Below are 23,589 nucleotides of genomic sequence, written 5' to 3'. Positions count from 1 at the left end.
TAATTTTTGTTACATTTTTTATTTAATATTTTAAGACTAATATTTGTTTCATTTGATTCAATGTTTCAAGAATTTTCCTCTCTCTCACACACACAGAAACTCTTTGCATTTCCATTTACTCTTCTATCTTCTACTCCTTTATATACACATGCCTAGAGCTCTTGGCTTCATGTCATCTCATTTCAAATACACTAAAACAAAAAACGATATCATTTACCTTCAACCTTTTAACGACACCTACATAATTCCAACATTGCAATACCATTTGATCCTAACCCGTATAAGTAGGCTTTGACTAAGGAAAGGGGCTTGGGTTTTTATTTAGTGACGGTAGCTTACGGTTTTGATGTTATAGAATGACATTGTGGATTTTGTGAAGGTTGTGATTCGCTTTGAGTTTTTGAATGTTTCAAGACTAATTTTTGTTACATTTTTTATTTAATATTTTAAGACTACTATTTGTTTTATTTGGTTCAACGTTTCAAGACTTTTACTTTTTCTCTCTCACACAAAAAACTCTTTGCATTTTCATTTACCCTTCTATCTTCTACTCCCTTGTATACACATGCCCACAGCCCTTGGCTTCATGTCATCTCATCTTAAATACACTAAAACAAAAAATGATATCATTTACCTTCAACCTTTCAACCACACCTACATAATTCCAACATTGTAGTACCATTTGATCATACTTAATCCGTATAAGTAGGCTTTGACTAAGGAAAGGGGCTTGGGTTTTTATTTTGTGATGGTAGCTTACGGTTTTGATGTTATAGAAGGACATTATGGATTTTGAAAAGGTTGTGATTTGCTTTGAGTCTTTGAATGTTTGGGATTTGGTTTGAGAAAGTCATAAATGTATTTTGTTTTAGAACTAAAGAAAAAGAAAAAGAAAATTTCCAAATTGATTATTTATGAAGTTAGCTATTTTTTTTTTTTTTTTAATTCTATGTTAAAACTCATAATTTTTAGGTTTCTTTACTGCTCTTTTGTGTAGCATGAGCCATAGTGATAAAAATAAAAATCGATGATAATTTCAAAGAAATTTCTGCCTTTTTTTAAAAGGATACGAAAGCCTAACTAAAGACAATTAAATATTGATAAAATTTTATTTTATGCTTTAAATTCTTATCTAAAGATTTCAAAATCATTTAATCAATTTAAAAAATAAAATCTATTTTTAACGGTAAATATTATAATATGTTATAGTGTTATACAATTTTTTAAATATAAAATATGAATTAAGAAAATCAAGTTTCAAAGTATTCAACAATACTGTGGGCAAACATAAATATTATACAACAAAAAAAGTATTATATTTAGGTCTTAATATATATGAAAATGATTTCCAATGAAATTGTAAAATTGTTCGCGTATCGCGTGGAACATCATCTAGTTACTATAAATTTTTGGACAAAGTTTAACTACAACCTTACTCAATACCTATTTCGAAGCTCATTCGCAGAGGAAGCTTCATTGCAGGGTTTGAGGGAGTAAAACATTGGGTGAAGTTTAAATATGAACGGTTGCCGTTGTTTTGCCATTACTGTGGCTTGCTTGGCCATGATGTCAAGAACTGTGCAGAACACTTTGCGGCGACGAAGAATGGAGGCAAGGTCGACTACCAATATGGGGATTTTCTTAAAGCTATGGGAGGTCGAGCAAGGAGTAGTCCGGTTGATAGAAAGACAGGGGCGGCTGAATACAGTCCAGAGGGGGGTGGTGAAAATTCCGGCGCTGGTCGGTACAGGTCGAAGGGAGAGCCGGTCAGGTGTGAAGAAACGTTGCAGCATAGCAGAGCTGAGGCGGCGGACGATGGACAATGTCGAAACCCTAGACACGAGGATGAAGTCCATTCCGGATTTTCAGGGATCATGCCGCACGGCCAGGGAGGCAATCACGCCCATGCAGGTTTCGTGAGTAGCACTGCTGACGTGCACAATTCTGTAATAGAGCTGAAGGAAGAATTGATAAAAAAAGTGGCTGACTTACCTAGTGGGCTGTTGAGCAAAGCACATGATAATAAAGTGTTGGGCTTGAGTACGGAGGAGATGGGCTGTGAACAATTTTCAGATGGGCTAAAGGCTAGTAAGCCCAAGTCATCTTGGACTAGATTCCAAAGGATGGACTTTGGGCTTGGGAGTTTGCAACAGATGTTGCTACCGTCCAATGGAAAAAGGCCAATGATAGTAGAATTTGATGGGAACCAAATTTTGAAGGAAGATGAGGGAAGAGCTAAGAGGGGGAAATTAGAGAATGGGGAAGCTTTTGTGTTTGAGAGATCGGCGGGGGTGGATGACCACCCTTGCCGGGAGCAATGAGGTTGTTATTCTGGAACTTCCAAGGGCTTGGGAACCCTTGGACAGGTCGAAGCCTTCGCAAACTTGTGAGGGAACAAGCTCCCACTGTGTGTTTTCTTATGGAAACACGTCTAGATAAGGAAGGGTTTGATAATTTGTATGGAGACTTGCAATTTCAGAATAAAATCATAGTTAAACAACCAAATGCAGGAGGTGGATTGGCTTTACTATGGAAGAAGGAAGTTGGGATGGATCTGATTAATTATTCGCCTAATCACATTCTAATGAAGGTCACTAAAGAGGATGGGTTTGTTTGGTTTTTTACTGGCTTTTATGGTTGGCCTGAGGCTCAGAATAAAGAAAAATCTTGGCATTTACTGGAACATCTGAGGAGTTTTGTTAATGGTGCATGGCTTTGTGCAGGAGATTTCAATGCAATTCTAAATAGTGCAGAGAAGTTAAGTTTAAGGCCTCCTAATTCAGCAGAGATTGATGCTTTCAGGACTGTGTTAGATTCTTGTTCTTTGGAGGATTTGGGATACAGAGGGTATACCTACACGTGGTCTAATAAGAGGCCTGGTGTAGCTAATACCAAATTAAGACTTGATAGAGCTGTGGCAACTATGGAGTGGCGGGAAAAATTTCCGATATCTACAGTTTCTCATCTTCCACCCCATGCATCGGATCATTTGCCAATTTTGGTGCATGTGAAGAGTGTTCAAAGGTTTCAGAAAAAATTTAAAAAGGGGTTTAAATTTGAAGAAAATTGGTTACTGTGGGAGGATTGTGGCGGAGTGGTTAAAGATGCTTGGGAGATGGTGGGAGGGGGGGTGTCGGGCCTAGCTTCAATAAAGGAGAAGATTAAGTTCTGTGGTGAGGAGTTGCAAGCTTGGGGATCTTCAAAGTCAGAGCCGAATGATGTAGCAATTAAAACTCTCCAAAACCAACTGGAGGTATTAAATAGTGCTGAAGTAGTGACTGAAGAAGCAAAGGCCGAATATTTGAGTGTTAGTAAACAGCTGGATGATTTGCTGCTAAAGCAGGAAGTTTACTGGGCACAACGGTCACGGATCCCGTGGCTTAAACATGGAGATAAAAATACTAAATACTTTCACTCAAAAGCCTCCCAGAGACGAAGGCGAAATTATGTTAAGGGAATTCGAAGTGAGCAAGGGCTTTGGGTGGAGGAGATGGAGGAGATAGCTACTGTGGCTACTGATTATTTTGATAACTTATTTTGTGCAGGTAATTGTGACCAGATGGAGGAATGTCTCAATGCGGTCCCCAGGAAGGTGACACCGGAGATGCATGATACCCTGTCCAGTGAGTTTAGTGCTGATGAAGTTAAGATAGCGTTGTTCCAAATGGGACCAACAAAGGCATCTGGTCCTGATGGTATGAATGCTTTATTTTACCAAAGATTTTGGCATGTTGTGGGTGATACTGTGGTTGATGCTGTGTTGGATTTTCTGAATAATGGTCATATGTTGCCTGATATTAATCATACTTACATTGTGCTGATCCCTAAAGTGAAGAATCCGGAAAAAAATGTCTGATTTTAGGCCCATCAGTTTGTGTAATGTGATTTACAAAATAATTTCTAAAGTTTTAGCAAATAGACTGAAACAGGTGTTACCTTGTATCATATCTTCCACTCAGAGTGCTTTTGTCCCTGGGCGTCTTATTACTGATAATGTGTTGATAGCATATGAAACACTACACACTATGCACTGCAGGAAGAAAGGAAAAAAAGGGTATATGGCGTTGAAATTGGATGTGAGTAAAGCATATGATAGGGTGGAGTGGCCTTTCCTTCAGGGGGTTTTGCAGCGGTTGGGTTTCCCTGAAACATGGATAGAAAGGGTTATGAGCTGTGTGACAACGACATCTTTCTCTGTTCTGGTAAATGGGAGACCATTTGGTAATGTCTTGCCTTCTAGGGGAATCCATCAGGGTGATCCTCTCTCACCATATTTATTTCTGCTATGTACGGAAGGGTTTACCTCGCTATTGGACAGAGCAGAGAGTGAAGGGAGTCTGCATGGGGTATCTATCTGTAGAAGTGCACCTAAGATAACTAATCTTCTTTTTGCAGATGATTCATTGATTTTTGGTAGGGCCACACCAGCAGAGATTAAGGCCATTGTTGAAATCCTTCAAGTTTATGCTAAAGCCTCTGGCCAATGCATAAATTTGGAGAAGTCTTCAGTGTATTTCAGTAATAACACCACTGTTAGCCAGAAGCAGGAGGCATTGGGGATTCTGGGAGTGAAGGAAGTGGTTCGGTTCGAATCATATCTGGGTTTGCCTACCCTAGTTGGAAGGGCAAAATACCATACTTTTTCTTTTATTAAAGATAGGGTGTGGAAAAAATTACAGGGGTGGAAGGGGATGATGCTTTCTAGAGCTGGGAAAGAAGTACTCATTAAGGCAGTTGCTCAGTCTATTCCAACGTATACAATGAGTGTTTTTCAGCTTCCAGGGAAATTATGTGAGGAGTTGGATGACTTATGTGCTAGATTTTGGTGGGGCCAGGTAGGGAATGAACGGAAAATTCATTGGAAAAGCTGGGATAAACTGACTTTGTCAAAGAAGGATGGTGGAATGGGGTTTCGGGACCTTAGAGCATTTAATTTAGCTATGTTGGCCAAGCAGGGGTGGAGATTATTAACTGATACAACTTCTCTAGTCTATCAATGCTTTAAAGCAAGGTACTTCCCTAGAACTTCAGTACTTGAGGCTTCAGAATCACCTAACTGTTCTTTTGTGTGGAGGAGTTTAGTGGCGGCCTTACCTATTTTGAGATTGGGTCATTGTTGGCGAGTGGGTGATGGACGTTCTATTAATGTCTATCGGGATAGGTGGATTCCTGAGTATCCTTCTAATAAGCCCTTTTTGTCGGTAAGGGATGATGAGGAGGAAGATTGGGTGTCAAGGTTGATTAACCAAGACCTCCATGTATGGCGACGGGATTTTATTATGGCTCATTTCAATCGGGATGAGGGGGAAGCTATTTGCAATATACCTTTAAGTCGAAGGCAAGTATCTGACTCTATTTTTTGGAAGCATAATAAGGATGGTATTTTCACAGTGAAGTCAGCCTATAAGGTTGCCAAAGCTCAATTGTGGAAGTTGGATCGGGCTGAATCATCATCAAGCAATGGTGGTAGTCTGGTGTGGGCTGCTATATGGAAGCTTCGGATCCCCAATAAGATTAAGGTGTTTGGGTGGAGGGCGTGTCATGATATCCTCCCTACTAGAAGGAACCTCAAGAAGAAACGGGTGTTAACGGATGATGTGTGTCCGTTATGTAGTCTATTCCAAGAATCAGCTATCCATGCTTTATGGGGATGCTCAGTAGCACAGGATGTATGGTATAGGAGTGCAAGGGCATTGCAGAAGTGTGGTACGGGTCAGATTGATGTTGTTGCTTTATTGGAGTATTTGCTAGACCGGCTGGATAGAACAGAGGTGGAATTATGGTTGGTGCAGGCATGGTTGATTTGGAACCAGCGGAATAGAGTTGTGCATGGAGGCAAATTAATTGATCCAGGCTGCTTGAATAGGCGTGCATCTGAGTTGCTTGAGGAGTTTCAGCAAGCACAAGTGAGTCTTCAGGCGGCTGTGGAAGTTGGAGCAACTCGGCAGGCGGTACAGAATGATGAAACGCGCTGGATACCCCCACCACATAATGTGTACAAGCTCAACTATGATGCTGCAGTGTTTAAGGACTCTGCTAGCTCTGGCTTCGGTGCAGTGATCAGGAATTTTTCTGGAGATGTTATGGCGGCAATGACAGTTAAAGGTCCGGCGGTACAGGGAAGTGATTTGGCTGAACTACTTGCTTGTCGCAAGGCGCTAGAATTTGCTATTGATGCTGGTTTCACGAGGCTTGTCGTGGAAGGGGACAGTGTTAATGCTACAAGGTGGATTGCTTTAGGTACAGAGAACCAGTCAGCCATTGGCCATGTTGTTGGAGACATCCGGCACCTGGCAGGAGCTTTGGAATGGACGACTGTGAACTGCACTAAAAGAAATGGTAATCAGGTAGCACATGAGCTTGCTAGGTATGCCCAAAAGGTGAATGTTGACTTATTTTGGATGGAGGAGGTTCCATCAGTTGCTGTTGAGTATGTAAACATTGATGCATCTTTGATTTAATGAAAGTTTGTTTTCAGTTTCAAAAAAAAAAAAATATATATATATATATATATATATCTTTTTAATGGAGATGAATTTTTACAAATCTATCATTAAATTACATCTTCTTCTTATATACTCCATGCTTGCAAAATTTCTAGATTGAAAATCAATAGTTATGTCATCAATAAATTGTTTAAATTGCAAGTTTTTGTAGTTTAAAATTATATACAAAATATAAGCTTATAAATCATATAGTAAATAATATTCGATTGACACAAAATTTGATATGTATATTAAGAGTGTAAAGTACATGCAATTGGACAGTTAGATTTTTAAAATATATAATAATATTTAGATTTTCAAAATTTGATATGTGTACTAAGGCTACAATCAATTTTGTAGCTAAATTTTATTACATAAAAGTTTATAAACTAATAATATAATGAATATGATTGGCAAGTTTCAGCTACGCTATTAAATGAATGTTCGAATTGTGGTTTAGTATTTTGCAATAGTATCCATATCTATATCTATATCTACCATTCATTTTGGGAACCATTTGAAGCTGTTTTTCTTTGATTGCTAATTGCTTCTGTATGCTTCTTAAAACTATCAAAATCACATAACAAAACTAAATAAGTTTTTTTTTTTCAAAAAAAAAAAGATCAACGTGTGAGAATCTTACAGTTCCCCATTCTTTATTCAACATCCGTATTGGGTTTATGATAATGTTTTTTAAAGTTAATTGTTGGGCCAGCTGTATCGATCTTCTATATTATATAGCAACATGACTTTCTTCTCAAAAAAAAAAAAAAAAAATATATATATATATATATATATAGCAACATGACTTTAATAGATAAACAAAATTTTCACCTAAAAAAGGTTCTGGTTCCATTGACTTCACAACGAATTCAAACCATAGAACATTTTATACCAGCACCATTGTGCAAAGCATAGGGTTGTAAACAAAAGAGCCTAGCTTTACCTGCCTTATCCAGCTGGGGCTTACTGATACATAGTCGAACATAAAAATGAATAACAATTGAAGTGTTTGTGAACTATATACACCCTACCCTTATTAGGCAATTGATTACATAACAGTGTGTCCATGCTTGATTGATCATTAGGCCAATCGGATTATTCTAATTACAATGACTAAAACAAAGTTACATCTTTCAAATCTTTATTTGTGCTGAACTAGAAAAGGACTAAATCATGACTTGCGCAAACTCATACATTTCATGAAATTATGATGTGGTCTGTGAGTCCAAGCTAGCCCATAAAAGAACAACAGTAACCACAACAATTGTTGTGATAGGCGTCCACTTCAGGGCAATTTCCTGTGAAGAAAAATAAATTGAAACTATTACAAAAACTTAAAAACTATGCTTTATTTGGTTGGTGATGAGAAATGAGAATATGATAGACAAGAGTAAAAAATTTATGCTTGCCTCCCGGCGTGGGGAGCTCCATATTGAGGACACAGTTTGAGGAGTCACAAATACTCGATCCGATATTTCTGCCAATGTCAGAGAAGAAGAATAATACATGATTTATGTGTCGTCATTATTCATTATTAACAAATTGATGTGAAAAAAGAAAAAAAAGAATATGAACTTCACCTGCATTTTGCCTTCGTTCCAAAATTTCAGATATGTGTTTAGTAACAATATCTACATCTTGTTTCCTATTAGCATTAAGTTTTGATAGGTTGGCCTGCGTTCTTGTATTTATGTATTGCCTTCTGATATTCCCAATAATGCTATCTGAGAATTAAATTTCAGCAATATAGTTTCCAGAAAAAAAAAAAAAATCGATAACAGCATAAAACACAGAAGATTGTAAATATCTTGTGTGGGAATTAGTGTATAAAATATATCATGTTCTCCTTGTTCTATAATTCGAGTGCTACACATCAATATCAACTTGTTGTAGCAAATAGAAATTACCAAACTTCACAAAGCTGTATGGTCTGGTGATTTTCTCTACGAGTCTATTATCAAACTTCTCAAACTCCTTTTGCAAATCTTGTAGATAATGGAAAGCTAGTTTTCTTGGATATGAAGAATCGCACAATGTGATGAAGATGATTCCATTGTCGACCAAGTGGCTAGCTTAATGTCAAAAACATTAAGTAAAATAGATAAATACTATCATCCCTTCTTTATGATGATGAATGTTTTATAATATGATCAGCTTCTTTAGTTTTGTTTATATTATTATTAAAACCCAAAAAGAAAAGAAAAAAAGAAAAAGAAAAAAAAGAGAGAGGATATAATGGAATTAATATAATGATTTCAATCAAAAACTTTGAACCCCAATATTTCTTTTATATTATGGCACTTTTCACGTGAATTAGATGTCCAAAAAAATAGGAAATATTGCTAGTAACTATAATTAAAAAAAAAAAAATTACATATCATATTTTTCATGAAATATCTAATGTGATATTATGTGAAACATAGTGGTTAATCGTTCCATGGAAAATAAAATAAACAAGTTAACAAAAGGAAATAAAGGATATATACTTGAAGCAGTGATGATCGATGTGAATGGTCATCTTGGAATGTGCCAAGGCTCCTTTGGAAATTTCTTTGAGTATGAGCTCTGCTTGTTGCTTGTAAAATAAGAATTTGTTATAATCCTCAATCGTATACCTGGGTCCTTGTGCAAAAGGCAACCCATCGCTCACTCTTCCAACTATCGTTAGCTTAACCATTTGCTAAGAAATATGAATCAGTTCTCCTTTAAGGTAATGAGGTTAGGATGGATTTGGACTTAAAGGAAAGGTCTTTTATAGTACAAATGGGGAAAGGAAGGGACTTGGAGATGAAGTTATTCCTTGGGTGTGCAAAAGAAATCAGTTCCAGAGGAGAAAGCAGTGTATATGTTGAGGGGGTGGCAAAAGTTTAAAAGATTCATTTCCTTCTTTTTTCCCCTATCTCTACATATGTATTATGCATGTAACTTAAGCTTGCTCTGGTATGACTTATTTTTTTTCTTAGGTTGTGTTTGACATTGGCTGAAAATGGCAATTTTTTTTTTTTTTTTCCTATTTGGCTTATTTTTTTGCTACCATTCAACTTATTTTTGCTACTATTCATGAGTCCCATTGGACTTTTTAATACTATTTATGGGTCTCACTATACTATTTCAGCTAACTTTTATCTTTATTTATGTGTGTTTGGCATTACTTAAAAAGCCAATTCTTTTTACTATTCAGCTTATTTTTGCTATTTTCATAGATCCCATTACATTTTTTAGTACTATTCATGGGCCCTACCATACTATTTCTACCTTTTAGTTTTATTTACAGTACTTTTAGCAAAAAGTTTTCAGTTTCAGCTAAATAAGGTATTTCTAAATAGACACTTACAGTACTATTAGTAAAAAAATTTTAATTTTAACTAAATAAGCTGTTCCCAAATGGATCCTTAGTGAGAATCAGGATGCTGCAAAATAATTAACCCAAATGCATTTGATTTAAATTAATTTTTACTTTAAATTTTTACTCCCTTGCCTAAGATCTCTTAACTTGTTGTGCCAAATCTCCGACGTACCAGCTTAAAACACCTTCCACCACCGATGACCACCTTTGATCACTAGGCCTGTCAAGCCGAATCTACTCTATATGAAATCTCTTGCAGGGAGAGAGATTGTTGTTGTTCTTTTCCAAGTCATATGTTTCCCAAGCATGGAACAACGTCGTTTTTTGAAACCAAAAAAGGTTATTTGAGAGTTTTGAAAGACACTGGCGAAAAACATGTCTATAGTGCTATTAGGCACTTAAACAGACACCTAGGCATAGTGTTTGGATAAAAAGGCTTCAATTCAAACTCTCTTTAATGTTAAGGAAGTGGATTAAAAAGTTGGAATATTAGGAAGTAGAAACAAAATTACTCTAAACTTAAATAGTATAATTTGCAATTTAGTCTACGAATTTTGGTAAGTTCTCAAGTATTATCTTAAAATTTATGCTTTTTAGCCTAAGAATCGACAATTTACATTAAAAGAGTATACTTTTTTTTCATATGATGAGAAAATTGAACAAGAGTAAGTGTGAACGAGGAGAGGAATTCTGATTTATATTCTCATAGAATACAATGAAATAGTATCATTAAATTAAAGAAATAATAAAATTACTATAAATTTTAGGACAAAGTTTAATTCCAAAATTGGTTGTAGTTTTAAATTACAACTTTACTCAATATCATTTTATTGAAGGTGAATTTTGACAAATTCACAATTAGATTACATCTTCTTCTTATATATTCTATGCTTGTAAAATTTCTAGAAAATTAAAGATCAATAGCTATGTCATCAATAAATTATTTAAATTGCAAGTTTTTGTAATTTTAAATTATGCATAAAATATAAACTTATAGATCATATAGTAAATAGTATCCGATTGACACAAAATTTGACATGTGTATTAAGAATGTAAAGTATATGCAATTTAACAGTTAAATTTTCAAAATAATGTTTATTTTATTAAGAAAAGTTGTAGCCTAATGCCACAATCAATTTTGTAACTAAATTTTATCCTAACTTTATTACATAAAAGTTTGTAAACTAATAATATAATGAATATGATTAGCAAATTTTAGCTACGCTATTAAATGAATGTTCGAATTGGGGTTTAGTAATTTGTAATAGTATCTGTAGGGTCACAATTCGGGACCCAAGCCCAAAAGGTATAGGGTCTTGGTCCAAAGAGTTCAGAAACAATGAATTTGTAGAGAGTGGACTGTAGAACTAGGTCTTAGCGAATTGGACAGCGGTTATTATTGGGCTATACAACAGTTGAACACAAATAAAACACGTTAGTACCCATAGATCCTTAGTCTGAGGAGATAAGATGAATGTATGTCGGTCACTGTTTGAAGATTATGGTCGTTTGTACTGCTACAGTATTCTCTCTTCTTTTTTCTCCGCCCCCTTTCCTCATGAGAACTCCCTTTCTTATATAGTCTTCTTGAAGCCATCGTGGTCTTACACTTGTTGATTATCTAGATCCTTACTTGAGTGCTTGTCCCATCAAACACCCCCTTTCAGCCTTCTATGAGTTGTGATGACTAAGGCAGCACTGTTCACAGGTTCTCTTCACATTAATGCGGCCAGAAAAGTAGCTGCAATGCATTTAATGCGGTAGCAGCAGCCTCTCTTTGGATATCTTACGTTTCCTTCTTTCCTGCGAGTTTGTGGGACACATCCCTACTGCTAATGTTTGTTGGGGTGGGTCCTTCTAGCAGACAGAGTGCATGTTTGAGCCATACTCATCCTGTCTAAGGAGGCATTCCTCCTCGGACCGTCCTTCAAACGCCCCTCTATCCACGAGACCTGGGTTGGAAATCCTTTTGGCATCCATTTCCTCTCCTCGAACATTGCTAATCGTCCCGGATGGGGCCCAAGGCCCATTACATGATTTGGGGCCTTTGCCCCTGCAGTATTTATATTTATATCTATCATTCAAAATTGTACCTTTTGAATGTAAAAAAAAAAAAAAAAAAAATTTAAAAAAAATCCAAAATTTTAAAGTAGGAATCTGATATAGAATTCTACTCTAACCTAATTTAAGTGTAGGATGGTAGCAACTTTAAGCAAACAAGTTCAACAGCCACTAGGACCTTTGGAAATTAAGGCCAAAGCTATGCAGGTTGGGGTTTCATTTACTTAGGATGTTGGTATAAGGGAAGTGATCCTTGAATGTGACTCCAAGATTGTGTTTGATGCTCTCTTGGGTTTATGCACATCACCTGTAATTATCTCAAATATCTTAGTGGGGTATATCATCAGTTTTAGAATTTTAAAATAGCTCAAGTATCCTATCCCATGTGAGACGTCAAGGTAATAAGTCAGCACATATTTTGACTAAACATGCCAAAGATATAGTCAATAGTGATAATTTTGTAATCTAGATGGAAGAAAATTCGTCACTGATTAAGTCAGCTATTTCTTATGATGTACTGAATTTATATTCGTCGTAATAAAGTTACAAGTTTCCTATAAAAATAGTGTGTGTGTGTGTGTATATATATATATATATATATAAAATAAAACTAATTTTTAGAGACTTAGAGTTTGTTTGGTACATATATTTAAATAATAATTTTCAAAATTTTTAAAAATATGTATGGATAAAAATTATATATAAATAAAAAAATATGTAAAAATATATATAACATTGTTTAAAAATTAAAAACATATATTTAAATTTGCATACCAAAACAGAACCTCCGTTATACCTTATTTCTTAAAAACTTATTCTTATGAAATGACGATCAGTTCGGATGGTAGGAGCGTGGGAATTGAATGAAAAGTTGAGAACAGAACACCCTGGAATCTTTTTTTATGATCCTAATCCTGTTGTCTTCAGTTCAGTGAATTGTCTTAAAATTTGGCTGTCGAAAGCAATAACTTCTCATGGATTATTGACCCTATTCCTAGTTATAAGTAACAATAAATAGAAGCCAAATTATAGTATGAAGGCCACAGGGTAATTGAAGCAGTAATTGTAATTTGCCGTACCAAGTAGCCGACAATATCAGTCAATAAAGTAACTAGTGCTCATTTATGACATGCTTCAGTCATTTGCACTTCATCACATCACATACGTAATTCGTAATTACTCCCAATCCTTTTGGGCATTTTCCCCAAGGTATGTCACTGTCAACCACAATACATATTAACTCACTTGATGCCATGTTGACAATTACTACTCCATTTGACACATATTCAGCAATAAAACATACAATTATTTGCTTATAATAATTAAAAATAAGACAATTATTTGACACATTCTTCGAAAAAATTTATTTTAAAATAAATAAATATAAGACGATTATTCGACACACGCCAATAACAAAGCTTACTCGTTGGTAATGCAGAATTATATGGTATTAATTTTTTTTAAGGGTAAAATACAGTTAATATTTTTTAGATTTTGGTTAATGTAAATCAGATTTAAAGTATTTCAAAATTAACCGATTTGGTTATTAAACTATATGCTAAATACAAAATTTTCATTTTTAAGAGTATATGGTTTAAGAACTAAATTGGTTATCTATGAAATATTTTGAATCTGTTTGATATCGGTGCCTAATGTTGTTGTTGTTGTTTTTTTTTAATAATTTGCCAACAAAACCAATTTTTTCATCAAAGTGTGGTGACCCCAATTGTAATTGGCCAAACAAGCTTAAGTTTCATCATAAACAAATTGCCCCAACCCACTCACAACCCGTTTAAAATGACATAGTATTCTTACCTGAATTTGACTTGACTTGGAACTCAATTAGCCCAACCTAACCCATTTGTCAAGTATAACAAGAACATACTCATTTGGTAATATATACCCAAAAATAAAAAAAAAGGTTTGATTTTTAGTTGATTTCATAATATTGCCACACACTTTTAAACCCTTACAATTTTACACACACACACACACACACATATATATATATATATATATTCTAATATATATTACACGTTGGGATACGGACACGTGTCTGCATCCTTACATGTCCAATGCAACTGATACACTGGATACAATCCCAACCATTTTATATTTAAATCCTCGATATAATTTTTTTGAGTAAACTACATATTTAGTCCATGTACTATATACCATATTTTAATTTGATCCCCAACTTTTCAATTGTGTCAATTTAGTCTATAACCTTCCAGTGCTGTATTAATTTAATTTTTTTTGTTATCTCTTGGATGAATATTGCTGATGTAATAAATGGTCAAAATAAAAAATTAGTTTTCTTTGATGTGACAATTAACTAATTATTTATTTTGACATTTTGTCATGTCAGCAATTTCCATCCAAGAGATAACCACAGTGACTAAATTGACACGATACTAACCAAATTAACACAATTGAAAAGTTAGAGATCAAATTGAAATATGATATGAAGGATAGAGAACAAATATGTAGTTTACCCAAAATATTAGCATATTATATTTACTTTAAATGATAGAAGATATTTCCATATACAAACATATTCATAATAAGTATCTATTAATGATTACCATAATTATATATTTAATACTTCTATATAAAAACACAATCATAATAAATACCAATTAATAACTATCATAATGATCAAATTTATATGAGAAATAATATGTTTATAACATTTTTACAATATTTTTATAACAAATCTTAAGTGGCAGGTTGTTACTGGTTGTTATTATTAGGACAAAAAAGTAATCTTAGTGTTGTTTCAAATTTGAACCAATAACAACTAACCACCTGTGATTTGTTGTAAAAATGTTGTAGATGTACCATCTCTCAATTTATATTTAGGTACAAAGAGAGAGAGAGAGTCATTTTTTTTAATTATAAAATCATTTTTAAACATAATAAAAAATGTTTGTCTTTTGTTTGACTTCATAATATTTTGTCAAATAAGTTTTTGAAACCTCAAAATTTTATTTGTCAATACTCTTAATATATATTTTCTAATGAATTTAAATTCTATTTTATATTTAAATCTTGATAGAATCTTGTACCAATATATTTTCTTTAAATGCATGATAAAAGATATTTCCATTTGTTAACACATCCATAATAAATATCTATTAATGATTAACATAATTATATATTCCATAGTTCTATATAAAACACTCTAATAATAAGGGAAAATTATTAGGTACTTCCAGAGTATTATAAATACATACTCCCTCCTCTCACATGAATGGTGGGTCCCACTAATTAAATTCAAGATGGGACTTACTATTCATGTTAGAGGGAGCAGTATACATTTATGGTACTCCGAGAGTACACAATAATTTCTCAATAATAAGTATATATTAATAACTATCATAATTATCAAATTTCATATTTATATACAGAATAAAAAGAGAAAAATTTTTATTATTGAATTTTCACTTTCATTGCACACATTGCTAACTATAATATATATAAAAGTTTCGATTAATGAGTGCTCTTACGGCCTTTGTTAATATAACATTTGTAGGGGTCTTTTTTGTGTATTGTGTGTTGGGCTGGGCTGTCTCCAGCGGTAATGGGCTCGAGTGTTTCTGAGTAAGGGAGTTGGGGCCGGTCCAATTGTAACTCAACTTGGGCCGGTTTGTGCACAAACTTATACCTTATCTGCCAGGAGTAAGGTTACGACAAGCAGAACTGTTTCAGACGAGTTACGGCAGGCAGATATAATAATTGTGGGGCCAGAGAATTCATGGCCCAGGCCCACTCTACACTAAGGCCCAAGGCCTAAGCCGAGGAGAGCTATTTGCCGAGGAGGCATAATGAAATCCCAAAAGGAGCATAAGGATATTGCCAAGGATGATCTCATGCCCCGCACCGCACAAAATACCTGAAGAAAGGGGCAAACTCAGTATAAGGGCATGACAAGAGAGAAAGCTGCCAAAATCATAATACAGAACCCTGTATCTGACAAGCTCATACTCTAAACCATGCCATTTAACTTTTCCAACAACCCCCAACCACTCTAGGTATGGGTTGATAGGACAGGTCTGCACTCCAGAAAGTAAAATTTACATGTGGACCCTAAAGGGGGAAAGGAACACTAGTATAAAAGGGAGGGGGGAGAGAAGGGAAAAAGGGGGGCAAAAGGGGAGAAAAGGGAAGGGCACCATGCTCCTCGGACACTGTCCGAGGACTTAATCCCAGCAACCCGCACTAATGGAAGGCTTAGCTAGTCAAGCCAAATCCCCTCGTAGAGAAGTTTCCACAGACATCCCATTCAAACCGCCAACCTGTGACTAAGGCCCTGCCTTTCAAGCCCACTCTCTACAAATCATATTGTTAGGGCCCTTTACTTACGTGCCCAACGTTATTCTTAGGCTGTTAAATAATCATGTCCCTACAATTGGCGCCGTCTGTGGGGAGGCTTGCGCATTGGCACAGTGGCAGTGGAGTTGAGCCTCTATCGAGCAAAGGTCTGTGAAGGTTCCTACATTTCCAACGACGTGCTATTGTTGTTCCGACATAGATTTCCACTAGGAGCTATGCCTCGCAGTGCCAAGGCACAAGCAATTCTAGGGGCTTCCAACATCAAGCTAACTCCCCCCACCTTGATCAAGGGGCTAACCTATGGAAAATAAATCGATGAATAAACGAATACAAGTTTTGGACAGAACCAAGGCCTTGTATGGTCCTCGGACCCAAGTCTCTGGGGAAAGTAACTACTTAGAAGAAAAACTACAAGTTTTGGACAGAACTAAGGCCTTGTATGGTCCTCGGACCCAAGCCTCCGGGGAAACCGACTACTTAGAAGAAGACTACAAGTTTTGGACAGAACCAAGTTCTTGTATGGTCCTCGGACCCAAGCCCCTGGGGAAACCAACTACTTAGAAAAAAATTACAAGTTTTGGACAGAACCAAGGCCTTGTATGGTCCTCGGACCCAAGCCTCTGGAGAAACCAACTACTTAGAAGAAAAACTACAAGTTTTGGACAGAACCAAAGCCTTGTATGGTCCTCGGACCCAAGCCTCTGGGGAAACCAACTACTTAGAAGAAAAACTACAAGTTTTGGACAGAACCAAGGCCTTGTATGGTCCTCGGACCCAAGCCTCTGGGGAAACCAACTACTTAGAAGAAAAACTACAAGTTTTGGACAGAACTAAGGCCTTGTATGATCCTCGGACCCAAGCCTCTGGAGAAACCAACTACTTAGAAGAAGACTACAAGTTTTGGATAGAACTAAGGCCTTGTATGGTCCTCGGACCCAAGCCTCTGGGGAAACCAATTACTTAGAAGAAAAATTACAAGTTTTGGACAGAACCAAGGCCTTATATGGTCCTCGGACCCAAGCCTCTGGGGAAACCAACTACTTAGAAGAAAACTACAAATTTTGGACAGAACCAAGGCCTTGTATGGTCCTCGGACCCAAGTCTCTGGGGAAACCAACTACTTAGAAGAAGACTACAAGTTTTGGACAGAACCAAGGCCTTGTATGGTTCTCGGACCCAAGTCTCTGGGGAAACCAACTACTTAGAAGAAAACTATAAGTTTTGGACAGAACCAAGGCCTTGTATGGTCCTCAGACCCAAGTCTCTAGGGAAATCAACTACTTAGAAGAAAACTACAAGTTTTGGACAAAACTAAGGCCTTGTATGGTCCTCAGACCCAAACCTCTGGGGAATCCAACTACTTAGAAGAGACAATACGGGGTTTGGACACAACTTGGACGTTATATGGCCCTAAACGTTATATGGCCCTTAAAATCTACCCCGGAGAAGAGTTACCTATTGATAGTTGGGTTAATCCTTAGACTGAATGGAATCCCCAATCTACCCTCGGATCCTCAATACCAAGGGAACTGATGCGACAGTTATAGGGTCAGATGTTATCAAAGACATGGTCAAAGTCCCTCACTGCTCGGCAACCCTCTCGGATGGATTATTTAGAGTTTATCGTTCTCGGACGGACGCCTCTCAGGCATTACGAAGCACTCAGCCGTTATCTCGGTTAGTTTCATGAATTTAATCTACTGGGAATTATCATTATTATACTTGATAATGTCGATAAGTTCAAATTAATAGGATTCTGTTTCAAGGTTTTTCTTGCTCTAAGCACCATTAAAGGAAAATATACATGTAATATCCCATTCACAAAGTAGTTGTTGCAGAAAAGAAAAGTATTTAACAGGAAGCAAATCCATTTCTTATTAAGACAAAGAAACAGTACAGCATACAATGAAAGAACTTAAATAAGCTCATACTAAAACTAACTACATAAAAAAAAGATACAAGGGAGTGAAGAAAAGGCCGAAGAAGAGGTGCAGAGAAGAGGGGTGCTGCCGTCCCAAAATGTAGTCTAAGGAAACTATTCCTCAATACTTTTACATGCCTATAACTCAGGCAGCAAAAGAGCCCAACTTGGGGCTTGCACCGTTGAAGAAAAGGTGCAGAGAGCCCCATTTCGGGCTAGCACCGTTGAAGAAAAGGTGTAGGGAGCCCAACTTGAGGCTTGCACCGTTGAAGAAAAGGTGCAGGGAGCCGGAAGTTGATGAGCCTCCACGTAACCACGCCTGCGATAGAGCAGACGGCGTTGATGGGGGAAAACCTTACTTCTGACGCACCAAGAATCTGATGCGACCTGTACCTGCTTCGGATTTTGACTGAAAGAGGGAGGAATACCATTTCCCCCTCGTCAAAATGGAATATTGTCTTGAATCTGTGCCTCCCCTGCCCAGACCACACCACCTTGAGTCTCAGAAGGACCCGGTGCCTCTGTGGCGGGTGTAGTTCCTTTACCCCTGCCCGTGTCTCAAACATATTGCACTAAGGGTGGATAGCACTGGATATGGAGACTGTGATTATAGCTGAAGGATTATGATTTTGAAGAGAGCCGAAGGGTTTGTATGTAAGGAGAATAACCTCCTATCCTACTTATATAAAGGGTAAGGTGGTGGCATTTAATTTGTGCAGCTTTCCAAGGAATGCTACGGACAAGGCAGATTTGGCTCAATTTCCAACATCATCCGCAACCGTAGGATCTGAAGATCCTCGTGAAGGCGCGCCTCGAGTGCTGAAACGTCAAAGGACTCCGCGTGAGTGAAAAATAAAGGAATGGCTCTTAATTTGGCACGTCGCCCATGTAAATGGAAGAACACAAATACTGGTAGAGTACAGAATTTGAGCGAGCCATGATGTGGGCCTAACATCATCAAAACCCTCCTTCCCAACTAAAAAGTCGAGCAACAGGATTTTGAGGGACTATTGTGGGGCCAGAGAATTCATGGCCCAGGCCCACTTTACACTAAGGCCCAAGGCCTAAACCGAGGAGAGCTATTGCCGAGGAGGCATAATGAAATCCCAAAAGAAGCATAAGGATATTGCCGAGGACGATCTCATGCCCCGCACCGCACAAAATACCTGAAGAAAGGGGCAAACTCAGTATAAGGGCATGACAAGAGAGAAAGCTGTCAAAATCATAATACAGAACCCTGTATCTGACAAGCCCATACTCTAAACCATGCCATTTAACTTTTCCAACGACCCCCAACCACTCTAGGTATGGGTTGATAGGATAGGTCTGCACTCCAGAAAGTAAAATTTACACGTGGACCCTAAAGGGAGAAAGGAACACTAGTATAAAAGGGAGAGGGGAGAGGGGAGAGAAGGGAAAAAGGGGGGTAAAAGGGGAGAAAAGGGAAGGGCACCATGCTCCTCGGACACTGTCCGAGGACTTAATCCCTGCAACCCGCACTAATGGAAGGCTTAGCTCGTCAAGCCAAATCCCCTCGTAGAGAAGTTTCCACAGAAATCCCATTCAAACCGCCAACCTGTGACTAAGGCCCTGCCTTTCAAGCCCACTCTCTACAAATCATATTGTTAGGGCCCTTTACTTAGGTGCCCAACGTCATTCTTGGTCTGTTAAATAATCGTGTCCCTACAATAATAATAACCAAAATAGAGTATTTTGACTATTTAAATAAATGGCTACGTAATCCCTACTTATAAAGCATGATTACAGTTATGATAATTTCATTCACAGAGAAAGTAAAGGAGAAAGAAAATAATACGAATTAATCAAATGGGCATAAATCAAGTTTTAAGTTTAGTCTGCCGAAGCAAAGTTAAAGAGGGGAGAATGCCTCTTCTCAATGCATATAATCTCTCAGGAAAAAGATCCTGCCGTAGGGATTAATGGCTTTGAGGGAGTGGGACATGAACGGTTATTGCCCAAAAGAGGTCCTTGTTATGTTTTGGAAGAGAGCAGGATTTGAAGGGGAGAGAGGGAAATCGATCTACTAGTGCATGCCCACTGTATTACCTCTCATTTTTCCTTAATTTTCTCTCTTTTCTTCTCTGTTTTCTTTCTTATCTTTTTTCTCTTCTTTTTACTCTGTTTTTCTTTTCACTCCTTAAAATGCTTTGTTTTTCGATCCTTTTTCTCAGGGCACGGCAAAGGTCCATTTATAGTGCCTGCCGTGGCCAATTTTTTACCACTTTGCCCCTTAATCGCCTTTGTCTGGTCTGGGTGCACTTTCCCACCACCAAAGGTGTGTGCCACTCACTTTTGCCAGACAGAGGCATGTTTCATTTCTCCATCTACCGTGACACTTCTTTCTTGCCACGGTATAAGTGCTTTCTCTCTCTTTCCCTCAAGGCATGCACCCAACGGTTTCTCCCTCAAACTTGTCTCTTTTGGGTGGTCTGTCATCCCAGCAGGACGTACCTCCTAAAAGGGTTTAGGCAGGAACCGCAAAATAGATCTTTTTCCCTCTCCTCACCATCAAACCATATCCCCTTTACCTCTTACCTCTAGCCCATGGTCCCATCACGTCCTATATTGGCTGGGTACAAGCTGGTGGTGCCTAGGCCTTGCGCGTGCTTTCCTTTCAGATATGTCCAAGAGTTTGCCTGCTGCTTATGCGTTTGCCGTGATCTGGAGACTCTCCGTCTGTATTTTCTGTCATTTTATGTGGGCTTTTCTTTAGTTTCCTGCTCCATTCAAGAGCTGGGCTTTGTCTGATGATGGGCTTTACATTTCTTTGGTCCACTCTTGATTTTCTTTATTTTTTGCTATGTTGAACTGTTATTTCTGCCATAATAACTTAATCCTGCTGGACCTTTTTTGGGCCAGCTGTTTATTTCTTTTCTCAGTGGCTTGTCACGGGCACTATTTTGCTTTTACTTATGGGCTCCTATGTCCCTTTGGGCATCCACGGCCTGATTGCTTTTTTTGGGTTTCCTCGGCCCGTTTGCTAATTCCACACTCTCATGGGCTTTTTACTAACTTCATTGGGCTTCCCCGGCCCAATAACTTTATTCTTATTCTTGGGGTTCATGGGCCTGCCATAAACCCCTTACTCTCTTAGTTTGCATTGTCTTGGGCCTGTGGTGGCCCTTTCTCACTTTTCTACCTCATATATTGCCCATGGGATGCTATTTCTTTCTAACTTGACTTCTTTGAGTCCGCTTGCCTCTTCAATACCCATTTATTTATTTGTTGGGCCTGTGATCCATTATTCCTGCCGTTTGGGCCTAATGGGTTTTTGCTATCTATTTTGTTAATTCTTTATTACCCTCATTATTGGGCTTTCTTTCTGTCTGCCTGGGCTTCCACAAATGGCCCTCAACAACATTTTAGAAATGTTTTTTTTTAAAAAAAAAAAAACATTTTAGAAATGTTTTAATATCCCTGTGGGGCCCAAACGATTTACGGGCCAGGCCCATTTACCTGGGGAAAATCCAAAGGCCCAAGTCGAGGAGGGCTATGGCCCAAACTCGACCAAATAGCCTATGGACATCGCCGAGGACGGCTCAGTCCTCGGCAGACCCAAAGTTCCCCCTCTGAAAGGAGGGCAGAAACGGTATAGGACCGAAACCAGGACAAAAGATCTAAAATATCCAGGGAAAGCTGCTGTTATTGCCATTTAATGCTCTGAACCTGACAGAGCCGCATTCTTTGGCTTTTACAACCATCCCCAACGACTTTGGGGGATAGGCTGATGGGACAAGTATCAATTTTGGAAAGATTGACCCTATACGTGGACGAAGGACAATGAACGCAGGCGAATATAAAAAGGAAAAAGAAGTAACCTAAAAGGGGGTTGGGAAAAATGGCCAGAAACCAGGGCCTCCCAGCCCACCTCCAGGAGAAAGACTCCAGGGGTGTAGGAAAGCTTAAGTTCATACGAACACCGCGAGAAACCCACCGCCTATCGAATAAGGCCTAGCCTTCCAAACCTACGCTCTACAAATGATATTGTTAGGGGCCTTTTCACGTGCGAACCCGACACTGTTACGGTCCGTCACGAATCGCGTCCTTACAATTGGCGCCGTCTGTGGGGAAGGCTTGTGTGTTGGTATAGGAAGTGGGTCGATGGAGCTTCTTCGTTATATCTAACCGTCGGTTATAGAGTTCTAGTATAAAGTTCTGTTAGCCGCTGTGTTTCTTGATTAGGGGCTTGGTTGGGGAGCCAACTCCCTTAAAGCCAAGGTCCCCTGTAAAGAGTAAACTAGGTACCTTGTAACGTTAACCGTATGGATAAACTCTAGGGGCTTGGCCGAGGAGCTAACTCCCCTAAAGCCAAGATCCCACACAAAGAGAAAACTAGGTTTTGGACAGAACCAAGGCATTGCATGGTCCATGGACCCAAGCCTCAGGGGAAACCAACTACCTGGATGTAATGAAAACTAGGTTTTGGACAGAACCAAGGCATTGCATGGTCCACCGGACTCAAGCCTCAGGGGAAACCAACTACCTGGATGTAATGAAAACTAGGTTTTGGATAGAACCAAGGCATTGCATGGTCCTCGGACTCAAGCCTCAGGGGAAACCAACTACCTGGATGTAATGAAAACTAGGTTTTGGACAGAACCAAGGCATTGCATGGTCCACCGGACTCAAGCCTCAGGGGAAACCAACTACCTGGATGTAATGAAAACTAGGTTTTGGACAGAACCAAGGCATTGCATGGTCCCGGACTCAAGCCTCAGGGGAAACCAACTACCTGGATGTAATGAAAACTAGGTTTTGGACAGAACCAAGGCATTGCATGGTCCTCGGACTCAAGCCTCAGGGGAAACCAACTACCTGGATGTGGAAAACTAGGTTTTGGACAGAACCAAGGCATTGCATGGTCCTCGGACTCAAGCCTCAGGGGAAACCAACTACCTGGATGTAATGAAAACTATTTTTGGACAGAACCAAGGCATTGCATGGTCCCCTCGGACTCAGCCTCAGGGAAACCAACTACCTGGATGTGGAAAACTAGGTTTGGACAGAACCAAGGCATTGCAGACTACCTGGATGTAATGAAAATTCAAGGCATTGCATGGTCCTCGGACCCAAGCCTCAGGGGAAACCAACTACCTGGATGTAATGAAAACTAGGTTTTTGGACAGAACCAAGGCATTGCATGGTCCTCGGACTCAAGCCTCAGGGGAAACCAACTACCTGGATGTGGAAAACTAGGTTTTGGACAGAACCAAGGCATTGCATGGTCCTCGGACCCAAGCCTCAGGGGAAACCAACTACCTGGATGTGGAAAACTAGGTTTTGGACAGAACCAAGGCATTGCATGGTCCACGGAGCCTCAGAAACCAACTACCTGGATGTGGAAAACTAGGTTTTGGACAGAACCAAGGCATTGCATGGTCCACGGACCCAAGCCTCAGGGGAAACCAACTACCTGG

The 23,589-nt window shown here is 38.3% G+C and overlaps 1 pseudogene; it reads right to left on the bottom strand.

Moving 5' to 3' along the window:
• Positions 1-7,416: 7,416 nt before the first annotated feature.
• LOC115959094 lies at positions 7,417-9,197 on the bottom strand (annotated as a pseudogene).
• Positions 9,198-23,589: the final 14,392 nt, after the last annotated feature.

Source organism: Quercus lobata, chromosome 9 (genome assembly GCF_001633185.2).
Source record: "Quercus lobata isolate SW786 chromosome 9, ValleyOak3.0 Primary Assembly, whole genome shotgun sequence".
NCBI classification, from domain to species: Eukaryota; Viridiplantae; Streptophyta; class Magnoliopsida; order Fagales; family Fagaceae; genus Quercus; species Quercus lobata.
Note: the sequence above shows the minus strand (reverse complement) of the source record. Positions and strands in the feature narration are given on the sequence as shown.